We start from the raw sequence: 14,179 nt of genomic DNA on the forward strand, positions 1-14,179 counted from the left end.
TCTCTACCACTGAGCCACCAGGGAAGCTTATGTATTAGTGTATGTGGGTGCATTTGTGCTAGGTTGAGATTTCTGTGGATCGTAGTTTAAAAACTTTAAGAGCCATTGATAGAGAATTGGGTGAAGAAGTGGCAGACTTGAAAAACTGGTCCAGAATCTCACAGTATCATATAACCCTTCCAGCTCTGCCCTTTTTATGAGACTGGGAAACCAGGCCATTCTAAGACCAAGAGTCTGTCCCCCTGCAGGTATTTCTAGGACTGACCACCAGGGAGGACTGGAAGAAAATTACCTGGGATGCAGTGCTCTGCTGCTGCTGCTAAGTCGCTTCAGTCGTGTTCGACTCTGTGTGACTCCATAGACGGCAGCCCGCCAGGCTCCGCCATCCCTGGGATTCTCCAGGCAAGAACACTGGAGTGGGTTGCCATCTCCTTCTCCAATGCATGAAAGAGAAAAATGAAGGTGAAGTCGCTCAGTCGTGTCCAACTCTTAGCGACCCCATGGACTCCTCTGCCCACGGGATTTTCCAGGCAAGAGTACTGGAGTGGGGTGCCATTGCCTTGGTGCCAAAGCTCAGGACCCAGGAATTACCTGGCCATACATGTGCCCACATGCCCAAGAGTTTTTGGAAAGGGTGACCTGACTTCCTGGTTCTTTTAGAGATCCTGTGATTGATACAGTTGCCATGTAACATTGGGATTTACCTGCCAGGCTCCTTTGTCAGGATTTGTACATGTTGCCAGTGATGCTTGGGTGAAGAAAGATCTAGATCTGTGGGTGAGGAGCAGTGTTATACTCTGCTCTTGGCTGCACGGCAAGGGCTGTGGTGCCAGCCCCATGATGGAGCCAAAGCAACAACCAGGCCCTCTCCATACTTTCTGGGTGTGAAAATAATGAGGCAGCTGTCTTATAAATTCCAAAACCATGTTAGAAAATGAGAAATCTTATAGTATTCTAGGAAAAGATGTACAATTTCTGAGCAACAGAAAGTGATTCATGCCTGACACTGTAAAAAATAAAAAAAGTCATAGTTATGTTTATTATCATTCAAGAAGGCTGAATGGTACTTAACAAAAGAGAAGTATTCACACAAATGAAGAATTTGCACATAGAGGCTTCTACTGGAGTGTGGAAACAGCTCCTCCTGTTCCACGTGGTCAGCAAGGCACTCTAGACATCAGGAGCTCCAGGAAGCTTGGTCAGAGGAGCTAGTACAGGGAGGGAGGCAACTGGCTCGCCAGGATCAGAGGCAATGACACGGGAGATTCCAAGTCCCATTGGTCTTCAGTTCAATGTTAAGTCCACAAGAGCAATTCCTGGAGGTCTAGAGCCAGCCCTGGGCACAGTGCTGAAGTGTGAAATATTTGGACATTATGGGAGACTTTGTCAGGAGGCCCCATGGTTTGAATCACTTCCCCCAATTACATGGTCACCCCCAACCCTGGTTGTACCCATGAACCACTTCAGGCTCGAGGACCACTCACCAGTGTGGTGCCGCCCTACTTTTGGTCTGCTTTCTGAATAGTTCTCTTCTTCTGTCACCTCTGGAACTCTTCAGTGCCCTCCTTGGACACTAGACAGTGTCTAGGAGGAAATGGCAAGAGACAAGGGGATGAATTTGGGTTTCATGAAGATTTGCAGAATATGTATCATCATCCTGCAAGGAGGAAATTTCCTACAGTTATCCAGTGAAAAGCTAGTTTCAGAAACCCTGGAATCTCTCCTACACGGGCAATAGGTAATTGAGAATAGAGCAGAGATTAAAGGAAAACCATGAACAAGCCACCATCCTCACAATGGAGGGAGTACGTGTCCAAGTCTCCTTTCTCATTCCTTTCTGAAGGCTCAAGTGTGTACACCTGATCCATCTTTCAGGAAAGTTATTATATGCGTTTTCTAAGTTTAAAAAGGTGTGTAACCTTATACATGTGAATGATATCCATGCAAATGCATCATAAAATGTAATAAGACAATGCATTATTGGGATATAAATGCTCTATTTCCAAAAACATGCTAGAAGATGTTTTATGCACACACACACACACACACACACAGATGTGCATGCATGTATGCATTGTATCTACTCCCCAGCCACTAGTAAGAGATTTTCCAAGTCACCTGTTGGGAATCGTGTATTATTCAGGGTAATATTTGTAAGACTGTGCAACTGGAGGCCTTTTGGGTAACTCCACAATTGAATTTTTAGCACAGACCAGTCATTCTAGGAGTTGCTGTGCTTTTCCAGAGTAGACTTAGACATTTTTGAATGGGAAAGCAATTCAACTTCTTGTAGATGCTATATATTCAATTTTCCTCTTATCTACCTTTTTTGTCTTTTAAAGATATATTTCATACTCCAAATCAAGAGACTTTTTGTCAGAAATTTTCCTTGTAACCTCTTAAAAAATCTACACATTTACAGGTAAATGTAATCCATATGTTTCTGGTTTAGTCTCACCTTCTTCATCAAAATGTTACCCTCTACAAAGTATTTGATCACCCAAAAGCTATATGAGATTTTTTTAAAGGCTTTTTTTTCTTAGTAAAGGGAAACCACATTTGATCAATAATATAGTTATAAAGTCAGTTACATGAGGACTTATGAAGATATATTGTTTTACTATTTAACTTTAATAACTTAGGCTAGAGATATTTGGAAACTCACCAATCACTGTCAGAAAACTGCACATTATTGGTTTTTTTAATTTTCTTCACAAGCTAAAACTCTATTTTTTGTTTATAGGATGTACTTTATCTTCTCGTTACAGTGACTTTTTCCCTTAATTTGGTTCCTAGATCTGCACTTAGAATTCATTGCAAATAACTATGTCATATTTCTCTCTTACTTCTCACTACATCTGCACATAAATGCTTTATAAAAAGTCCATAAATCTGTAAACCCAAACACACAATTATCATACAAAGTTATTAGACACATAATATGAGGCAATAATTCTCTCTAGATGATGAGCTCCCTAAAAGTAAGAGGAACATCTTCCCCATTGTGGTATCTGAACGCAGTAGGCCTTCAGTAAATATTCACTGGGGCTTCCCAGGTGGCTCAATGGTAAAGAATCCACCTGTCAATGAAGGAAACACAGGTTCAATCCCTGGTCCAGGAAGATCCACATGCCTCTGAGCAACTTAGCCCAGGCGCCACGACTATGGAGCCTATGTTCTAGAGCACTGGCGCTGCAACTACTGAGCCCATGAGCCACAACAGGCGAAGCCTGTGGACGTTAGAGCCTGTGCTCTGCAACAAGAGAAGCCACCGCCATGAGAAACCTGTTCTAGGAAGTAGCCCTGCTTGCTGCAACTAGAGAAAAGCCCACGTGCAGCAAGGAGAACCCAGCAGGGTCAAAAATAAACAAAAGCAAAATTATAAAAAAACAAGAAGTTTAAATAAATATTTGTTAACCAAAGAAAATGTGATTTAAAAATAACAGTAAGAAATATAATTACAGAAAGAGTCTGTGGACTTAGACCACAGAGGGATGTCATTTGAGCAAGGAGGAATACGTCAACAGGATATAACAGTACACCAACCCCTACTTTAATCCAGCTTCAAATGGATTAAAGGTACAGGGCTGAGGGCACGAGGGGCTCGGGAATGTTCTCAGTCACACAGCTGTTCCAGCCGGGCCCTTCCCAGCACGTCCTTTAGTTGGGAAGAGGTGCTGGGGGCTAGACTCAGTTACAGGGCTGTAAATTCATTTATAGTGCTTCAGAAATAACCATATTTCAGTTTTTTTTATGTAGAATTATATATATAATGTGTATAATGAAACATGACACTATAATGCAAATACATGTGGTATATATGTTCAGCTATATATACTTTTTACCATACATATAAATTTGTGTAAGTAACATGTATACATATTTATATGTTACCTAAATTAGATGTTATCTACATAGAGATTTACATTATAAAGGAATACAATGGAGGCCACCATCATTGTAGTTGATTGATTTCTTTTACATCAAACATTATTGACCCAAAAAATATTTTTTTACAGGCTCTTCAAGGAAGCTGGCAATGTTCTCTGATGTCTGAGGCTTGTTCACACTCTTTAACTGTATGTGAATTATCAAAGAATAAAACATGAAATTCCCCCTGGACATTTAGGAAATATGACCTCTCCCTAATTGATCTAATCAAATTTCTACAATCACAAAAGGATAAAGAAAACTTGTTTGAAGGCTCCATTCCCCAACAAAGATTTTCAGTGGATTATTTTTTCAAGCTGCAAAGACTATGAAATGGAGCCCCAAATGGATTCTAAGCCCCAACAGCACTTTCCCACATACTACACATTCCTGACTTTCAAGCAAAAAGTCATAGATCAGAGTTTCAGGCCCACAAATTCCAAGCTTACAAATTCTGCAAAACCTCCATTCACCTTTGTACAAAAATGTTGATTTGTAACATAGCCATTATGAAGAATATTTAGATGTGTAAGCAATTGTTCAGTTAGGAACACCTGATTTACAAATAACCCACACTTGGAACCAGTGCAGTCTTCCCTCTTCAATGTTCTCTTTTCCCTCATGCTAAAGACCATGGTGATTCTGCCAAAACCAACACAAAGGACCACCCCCCCACCCCACCCACACACACACGTGCATCAGCCACAGCAATAAACAAGCAACCAGAGCTGTGAGAAAGTTGCAGAGTATGAACTTAGAGAAAAGCAGGAACTGATACACTTTGCTGTGGGGCAAGACATCAAAATGCAAATCACATAAGAATTAAAAATGCTATTAGTCATTCCAACCTTAGTGGATATTAGTTTAATCAGAGCTGCTGCCATTCTTGTTAAAATCAGCTTCCTCTTTCTTTTAGTCTTTCTCATTTCCCAGTCCTACAAGTGCTTTTACAGGAAAGGTAGAGACCAGCAAAAAGTCGTGGTGCAGGTGGGAATAGGGGTGAGTAAATCACTGTCAGGTGAGATGTAGGGGTGAGTAAGGAAAGCACAGCACGATTTGCAAGACAGTTGCAAATAATAAAAAATAAAATGTGGAAGACTATTTCAAATGACCTTTATGTATTTTAGAATTTTGACAAAGCCACAGCTGGTAGCAGAAACTGCCTTCATTCTCTGTCTTCTTCCTTTCTTCACCGTTCCACGGCCACCGGCTCCCAGAGAGCAATTCTATATAGTCCTTTCACCATGCTCATAGGACCCCATCCAACACCACATCTTGGCAACTGATACCTCCAGGGATGGTTAATGGGTTTCTGTGTCATATAACCTCAGAGGTGCTTTCTGGAATAGAACCAATTTATGAGTTAAAGACTTCCTATAATAAGCCCACAATGGTTTCAACATTATAACAGAAGCAGATTTTTTTATTGAGCTGGGAAAAGGAGATGGAACTCTCTACATTTGTCCTTTTTTGGACATCTGTGATATGCCGCCATACATGGAGCCAAGTGCTAGGAAGCACACAAAGATGGATCAGTTATTTTCTCTGTCCTAAGAGTAATTAAAGTCTTGCTGGGAAGATGAATGTGTAGGTTAATAAATAAAATTGCATATTTAAAGGTATTATGGACATTGTTGCAGTATGGTATGAGTGGTGCAAAGAAGCAGGGTTGGTTAAAAATTTGTGTGGTGGAGGAACTATTTCTAATATTCAATGTTCACGGGCACAGAGGGTTCATAGAGCCCAGTGTTATGGCAGTGAGTGACTTGTGGGAGTGGAAGACAGTGCAGTAACATGAAAAGCAACCTTCCCTTCCTGGCTATGTTTAGGGTCCCAGACTGGATTATATATGGCTTCCCTGGTAGCTCAAATGGCAAAGAATCTGCCTGGAATGCAGGGAACCTGGGTTCAATCCCTGGATCGAGAAGATGCCCTGGAAAAGGGAATGGTTACCCGCTCCAGTATTCTTGCCTGGGAAATCCCATAGACAGAGGAGCCTGGCAGGCTACAGTCCATGGGATTGCAAAGAGTGGACACAACTGAGCGACTAACGTATAACACACACACACATATATATATATATATATATATATACATATAACTGGTCAAGGTATGATGGAAAGGGAAGAGCCAAAGAAGGAAATAATCTAATATCTACTGATACATTGAAAGAAGACTTTAAAATAATATTTATTTATGTATTATTTTTGGCTAGGTCTTCATTGCTGCATATGGGCTTTCTCTTGTTGCAGTGAGTTGTGGTGGGGGGTGGGTTACTCTTTGTTGCGATACACAGGTTTCTTATTGTAGCTTCTCTTGTTGCAGAGCACAGGCTCTAGGGTACATGGGCTTCAGAAGCTGCAGCCCAGAGGGCTGCAGAGATTGTGAGCATGGATTAGTTGCTCCATGGGCTCAGAGGTTGTGATACATGGACTTAGGTGCTCCACAGCATGTGGGATCTTCCTGAACCAGGGATTGAACCCATGTCACCTGAATTGGCAGGCAGATTCTTAACCACTGGACCACCAGGGAAATCCCAAAGAAAGTTTTTTAAAAATTAATTTTGTTTGATTTTTATGAGGGGGATGAAGAAGTAATTTATAGAGAAATATATATTATATTATATATAAAAATATATTATAAATATAAGGTGAAGAATGATATAGACGCAATTATTCAAAGGATCATAGCCAGCAAAGAAAACATAAAATGATTTCTGATAAAATGTTTAGATAAGTAAATAAAAATAAGTAAATGAAATTAAAAAATAAGTAAATAAAAAGAGTTTAATTGCATGATCTAGCCATGTACTCTTCTCTGATACTCTCTCCCTTTCAAATGAATTAAAAGCCATTAAAGAAAGCTAATTTAGTAATTTCTAGAATGTTTTTAATATATATTTATGTTTATTTTGCTTTTCTAAGAAAAAAGTGATCTAAAATGATGATTTCCACAAGAAAAGAAAAGGACAATACAAATCACATTCACAATCATAATCATTGAATTAACATATATAACTGCATGTAGCCACTTTAAGATGTGAATGTTGACGATAATATTGAATTAAAATTAATCAAAGAGGCACACTGCATCATACACAACACCTAGACATCGTCAGAGGCTAAAAGAATGTCTTGGAATATTTTCTTCTCTCAATTAAGAATAAAAATTAAATTGTTCCAAATTCACTTTATATAGTGCAGGATATCAATAATATGTCCATAATATATCTGTGATGAAAATATCATTTGAGTGTTCCTGGGCATATGCAACTATTTAAAAATGATTTCAGAAAAATTCCGCTGTCACAATGCTCTTCCCCAGCAGTGGTGGCAGTACCAGTAACCAGGCAGATACCGGCTTTTCTGGTTCTGAAGACAGCAAAGAATGTTGACAGAAAGCACCACCCCATGATTCATGTGTCAGAACAAGGCTTAAATCACTCTTCAGCAGAAGCATTTCCAAGGTTATTCCTTCCCACAAGCTTTGTATGTAAGATATTCTGCTATCCCCATGGTTACCAAAAGGGGAGAAAAAAGCCATACTTCAGATTTCAACTGCTTTGCTGTTGAATCTCAAGCACACAGTGGCTTTCACCTCAGCAATGTCTTCTGGATTGTTTCAGTTTTTTCACTGGATCCTGGATATGACTTGTCTTTTAAAACAATGAAAAAAATATCACAAACAACAACAACGTGTATTCTTATACACACATAATAATAAAAGCTAGATTTGCGCATCTCGCTACATTGTTTAAATTATCCGAGGAGCTGGGCAGCAGGGAAATCACCCCAAAAAAAGATGACCTGAGAAAAAATAGTAAGAGCAAATGAATGATTTCTTGAGTTGGGTTGTTGGAACCAGCAAACCATGTGACTGGTCCCCATCAAATCCAGTAAAAAGGACTATTTTTAGTTTGGGGTTAATGGGAAATATTAATCTCCAAGAGAGAAAAGCATCTAGGTTACATGTTTCATTGGTTATATCAATTCTTTTTTCTCAAAGAAAACATTGAAAAGTACAGCAAACAAAGCAAAACCAAAAGACTGACAATGACATCAATATCCCTTGTCCCTGCTTATCTGGGCTTCCCTGATAGCTCAGTTAGTAAAGAATCCCCCTGCAAGGCAGGAGACCTGGGTTCGATCCCTGGCTGGGAAGATCCCCTGGAGAAGGGAAAGGCTACCCACTCCAGTATTCTGTCCTAGAGAATTGCATGGACTGTATAGTCCACGGGGTTACAAAGAGTTGGACATGACTGAGTGACTTTCACTTTCACTGCTTATCTAAATGAATCTGTCTTTAGTGTTAGAGTCAGCTGAGGTCTCATTATCCTTTAGAGGTCTCATTATCCTTTAGAGGTCTCATTATCCTATGAGATGGATGTTTTCAGCAAAGTTCTGTCCTATTCCAGCCAGGAAACAACAACAGAACAGAATAAACACAGGAAATTCAGGGCTTTTATTGTGTTCTCAGTATGTGTACTAGTCACTGTGTAAGATTCAAAGATGGATGTAACTGAATCCTTGTTCCCAGTGGACAATACAGGTTAATAGAGAAGCAAAACAGTTTATTTTACCCTTTACTGTCATTTAATTTCCTCTTTGGTGATTGCACAGGGGAATTAAATAAGAGTTTGAAGAAGAAGGAATTAATATCTATTTGAAAAAAAAAAAAAACACACAGAAATTGTCTTCTAGAAGCTGACCTTGAAGGTGTAGGAAGGGCAGGATTTGAATAGGTGGCAAGCGAAGGGGAGCTGATAATGAAGAGATCAGAGCACCAGTAAAGGCATGTAAGTGGGCATTTGGGTCGTAATGAGTTTAGAGCTGGTGTTTCACAGGATGTAGACTGCAGGTCAGAGAAAAGTAGCAGATAAATGAGCAGGGTCATTCCACCAAGGGTTTGAAATGCTAGTTTAATAATGCATTTTAATCTGTGGATAATTGAAAGTCATTAAATGTATTTCTAAAGAGTAGTGATTGAGCTTCCTAAAATGTGGCCCTGACCATGCTGTGTCTCAAATACAAGAAGCATTGTACAGAGTGAGTGCAAAGTGGAGGTTTAAGAGGAGGCTGAGTCCTTGGGCTTCAGATGGACCACTGTGCTAAAGCTATCATCTCTTTAATCTTCAGTAGGGCTGCCCTGCACCATTTCTTTTCTCAACCTCCCACCCCACCCCCAGCCAGCACTCCTGTGCAAGGCATGCAGGCCAGCCCCACTCCAGCATTAATCCTTATTCCATTAGGAATATTTCATAAACAGTGTATTTCCCATGCATCAGCTCTGTATCCCTGAGTATGTAGAAAAAAGAACCAGGAAATGATCAGCCTGAGATTGGGGGAATGCTTTCTGGCTAGTACAGTGGTTAACTCCACAGGAATGTTACCTGCCTTTTATTTTTGGACCACTTCCTTCTTCATGAAGGTTCAACCTGTGGCCCAGACAACTCTGTGTAAATTCCTGGTGCATCTTAGTGTTGGCAGAATGCACATGAAATGAACTCCAGCTGAGAGAATGCTGTGGCAGGTTGTGTGTGGGAGACCATCACAGATATAAGAGATAACCTAAAGGCTAAAGAGGTAATAGTGATAGGGCGCCTTTTGATGGGGACAGTATCACCTCCAAATGGTAAAGATTGGCTCTTGGGGAGTAAAAGCATCTAACTTGTGTTACATATTAAACACAGAGATAGATACAGTACACAAACAAATATCTGATATATCTATGGTGGCTCAGCTGGTAAAGAATCCGCCTGTAATGCGGGAGACCTGGGCTCAATCCCTGGGTTGGGAAGATTCCCTGGAGAAGGGAAAAGCTACCCACTCCAGTATTCTGGCCTGGAGAATTCCATGGACTATATAGGCCATAGGGTCGCAAAGAGTCAGAGATGACCGAGTGACTTTCACTATGGTATTAAACTGTCATGGGGGATATTTTATTCACTTACTAATTTATGGGGGAAACATGGCTTCAAAGTCTGCTTTGAAACATGCTTCAAAGACCAATGACTTTGAAAAAAAAAAAAAAAAGAAGACCAATGACTTACAGAAAAAGGTGAAACATTGTCGTGGGGGCATAGGAGCCTCAACCTTGTCTCTGTGTGTTCACAGGGAAGGTGGAGAGAGAGAGCGAGGGAAATCTGTGAGAAATCCCTACCTTGACAAGGCAGAGCTGTCTGAATACTTTGCACTCTGACAAGGCTGATGTAGGTATTCAGAGAGTTGATGGCAAAATATGACATTCCTAGGTCTTGCCAGGCTGCAAAGAGAGCTTGCTGAGTGGCTCTTGGGGCAGAAGCAGGCTCTCCCACTGAAGAGTATACCTTTCTCTTTCTTTTTTTCTTTTTAGACTTATTTTTAATTGGAAGATAATTGCTTTGCAATATTGTGTTGGTTTCTGCCATATATCAACATGAATCAGCCATCAGTTCAGTTCAGTTCAGTCACTCAGTCGTGTCTGACTCTTTGTGACCCCATGAACCGCAGCACACCAGGCTTCCCTGTCCATCACCAATTCCTGGAGTCCACCCAAACCCATGTCCATCAAGTCGGTGATACCATCCAACCATCTCATCCTCTGCTGTCCCCTTCTCCTCCTGCCCTCAATCTTTCCTAGCATCAGGGTCTTTTCCAATGAGTCAGCTCTTCACATCAGGTGGCTAAAGTATTGGAGTTTCAGCTTCAGCATCAGTCCTTCCAATGAATACCCAGGACTGATCTCCTTTAGGATGGACTGGTTGGATCTCCTTGCAGTCCAAGGGACTCTCAAGAGTCTTTTCCAACACCACAGTTCAAAAGCATCAGTTCTTCAGTGCTCAACTTTCTTTATAGTCCACTGCTCACATCCATACACAACTACTGGAAAAACCATAGTAGCTTTGACTAGACATACCTTTGTTGACAAAGCTATGTCTCTGCTGTTTAATATGCTGTTTAGGTTGGTCATAACTTTTCTTCCAAGGAGTAAGCATCTTTTAATTCCATGGCTGCAATCACCATCTGCAGTGATTTTGGAGCCCAGAAAAATAAAATCAGCCACTGTTTCCCCATCTTTTTGCCATGAAGTGATGGGACCAGATGCCATGATCTTAGTTTTCTGAACGTTGAGTTTTAAGCCAACTTTTTCACTCTCCTCATTCACTTTCATCAAGAGGCTCTTTAGTTCTTCCTCACTTTCTGCCATAAGGGTGGTGTCATCTGCATATCTGAGGTTATTGATATTTCACCCAGCACTCTTGATTTCAGCTTGTGCTTCATCCAGCCCAGCATTTCGCATGATGTACTCAGCATACAAGTTAAATAAGCACGGTGACAATATACAGCCTTGACGTACTCCTTTTCCTATTTGGAACCAGTCTGTTGTTCCATGTCCAGTTCTAACTGTTGCTTCCTGACTTGCATATAGGTTTCTCAAGAGGCAGGTCAGGTGGTCTGGTGTTCCCATCTCTTTTAAAGCAGAAATAGATATTTTTCTGGAACTCTCTTACTTTTTGGATGATCCAGTAGATGTTGGCAATTTGATCTCTGGTTCCTCTGCCTTTTTTATTTTTTTTTTTTCTCTGCCTTTTTTAAAACCAGCTTGAACATCTGGAAGTTCACGGTTCACATGTTGCTGAAGCCTGGCTTGGAGAATTTTGAGCATTACTTTACTAGCTCTTACTAGTGTGAGATGAGTACAATTGTGCAGTAGTTTGAGCATTCTTTGGCATTTCCTTTCTTTGGGATTGGAATGAAAACTGACCTTTTCCAGTCCTGTGGCCACTGCTGAGTTTTCCAAATTTGCTGGCATATTGAGTGTAGCACTTTCACAGCATCATCTTCCAGGATTTGAAATAGCTCAACTGGAATTCCATCACTTCCAGTAGCCTTGTTCATAGTGATCCTTCCTAAGGGCCCACTTGACTTCTCATTCCAGGATGTCTGGCTCTAGGTGAGTGATCACACCATCATGATTATCTGGGTTGTGAAGATTTTTTTTGTACAGTTCTTCGCTGTATTCTTGCCACCTCTTCTTAATATCTTCTGCTTCTGTTAGGTCCATACCATTTCTGCATAAGTATACATGTGTCCCCTCCCTCTGGAACCTCCCTCCCACCTCCCACCCTATCCAACCCCTCTAGATTGTAACAGAGACTTGTGGACACTAGTAGAAGGAAAGGATGAGGCAAATTGAGAGAGTAGCATTGAATCATATATATTACCATATGTAAAATAGATTGCCAGTGGGAATTTGCTATTTAACACAAGGAGCTCAAACCAGGAGTATACCTTTAACTTGCAAATGGGGGTTTTCCAGAACCTGCAAAATAGCTCAGGCTTGTAGGAACATGGCTGGGCATCCCACTGTTGCTCCACTCTTGGGACTGATATGCATGAAAAGCTTAGCCTTAAATGCTGGCTCTCCAAAACCTGCAAGCTTCTGCCTTCTCAGGAGATATGGAGATACTCTGAAGGAAGTGCTTCAGCTACACTGGGCTTCCTTTAAGCCAGTGGACTGGAATGGAAGGACTCCGTGGTAACCAAATTCTGGCCTAGAGTGATGACATCTTCTTCTCTTCTTTGTGACTGAGGGCCAAACGGATGCAGAGAACCAGCGGAGGTCTGGGGCCATCCATGACATCAGACAGGGAGTCTTCTGTGTTTCTATCAGAGTTTCTATGTAATTGTTTTTTCCACCCACAAACAGCTGGAGTCTTGCCCGGTATCTGAGACGTGGAAGGGGCTGGGAAAATGAACAAAACCAGAGGAGGAGGAGGAAAGAGGTGGCCCTGCAAGCAAGGCATACAATGTGAAGGAAGATAGAGGAGAGTGGAAAAGGGGAGCATGTGAGTGTTAGACTCCAGACAAGGAAGGTAGCAGCAGGTTATCAAGAACGTTTGAGCTCAGGAGAAAGAAAATATGAAGAAAATTGTTCCAAAGACTAATTGGCTAGATATGTAATTTTCTCTAATTATGTTGTATGAGAAAATTATGCATATTTATACTTGCCAAGACTGTGTATCTCATCCAAACATGCAAACACATGTATCTGTCATCTTATTATACATGTGTGGGATATTTGGGTATATAATTTTCCAATTTGATAATGATTTAATGAAGTTCTTCTTGCAAGGTTCCTTCCTTTGAATTCCTTTTTTTGTTCTTGTATGACAAGCAGAAAGTGAGAGGAGACTTCCAAAAATGGAAATGCATCAAGGGAGGCAATAAGAACTTGATGAGGCTGTCACCCTTTAGATCTTTAAGGGATTTCTCATGAAGGGTGAATAACACTCAATATAATTACTTGCTAAAGGATTAAGATATATTCTTTTAATTATAAGTTTATACAGGTAAATGTTTATGGGCTTGCACGGACAAGCCTCCAGAGAGGTAAAGAAGTTTTATGTCTCGTGGCAGGAGAAACAGGTCCACAAAAGGAAGTAATATTGTTATCTCACGTCATTTACTGTGGAATCAGCTTTGGAATTTATGTTCATGCCATTTATGGTTAAAAAAGGAGACTCAATTTGCATGTCTAATATGTGCTTAGGTTCATATCCAGTTAAAGCCAACTAAACTCACACACCCATGTCATTCTGACAAGACTGAGGTGCAGATGAAGCTAAGAATTCTCTAAGTTGTTCATACCAATATTATACTGAATGCCTGCAAACCGTAGTAGATGGACAGAGGTTTTTACTGTATTAAATCAAGAGAGAAAACATCTCAATTTTCCATATTTTTGATGTGTTTTAAACCTAAATGGTCCATGCCATATGTACTACGTTGGTAAAACAGAATTCAGCCCAATGTGTTTCAGAAGGGAAAAGTTTCCCAGGAGGGAACCTTTTAATTACATACAAGACTGCCAATACGGCATGGAGAAAAAGAATTCTTAGTCATAAATCAAACATGCCCCATTGAAATTGCATGCTTAAAAAATAGCTTCCATCTTTATAAGAAAAAAATCACTATACTCAAATACTGCAAGCTATTGTCCCAACTCCCTCCATCCATCCCACTTAGTGGGGAAGAGCCCACCTGTCATCAATGCATTTCTCTCCACAATTCTTTGTAGTTTTGTAAAAGACACTTCCAGAAACCAAGCTCATCCCTGACAGTAGAGGGGCTCCAGCATTGGCGTGTTGATTCTTCCCTCCAAGTGTACATGAACCCAGGAATGAGATTTCTGTGCATGAGCTGTGTCTTACAGCTTGTGTTTCCAAATACGCTTTTATTTGGTTGGTTGGTAGTCCTGAGTTCACGAC

The 14,179-nt window shown here is 40.6% G+C and overlaps 1 long non-coding RNA gene across 1 annotated transcript in view; it reads right to left on the reverse strand.

Moving 5' to 3' along the window:
* Positions 1-1,030: 1,030 nt before the first annotated feature.
* LOC112582194 overlaps positions 1,031-14,179 on the reverse strand; it is a 44,882-nt gene continuing 31,733 nt past the window's right edge. The window contains exons 2-3 of the long non-coding RNA XR_003106752.2: positions 1,485-1,584; positions 1,031-1,348 (exon numbers count right to left, since the gene is read on the reverse strand). This is a non-coding gene — a long non-coding RNA (uncharacterized LOC112582194). The remainder of the gene's footprint in view (positions 1,349-1,484; positions 1,585-14,179) is intronic.

The sequence above is a fragment of the Bubalus bubalis genome, chromosome 2, assembly GCF_019923935.1.
Source record: "Bubalus bubalis isolate 160015118507 breed Murrah chromosome 2, NDDB_SH_1, whole genome shotgun sequence".
Lineage (NCBI taxonomy): Eukaryota > Metazoa > Chordata > Mammalia > Artiodactyla > Bovidae > Bubalus > Bubalus bubalis.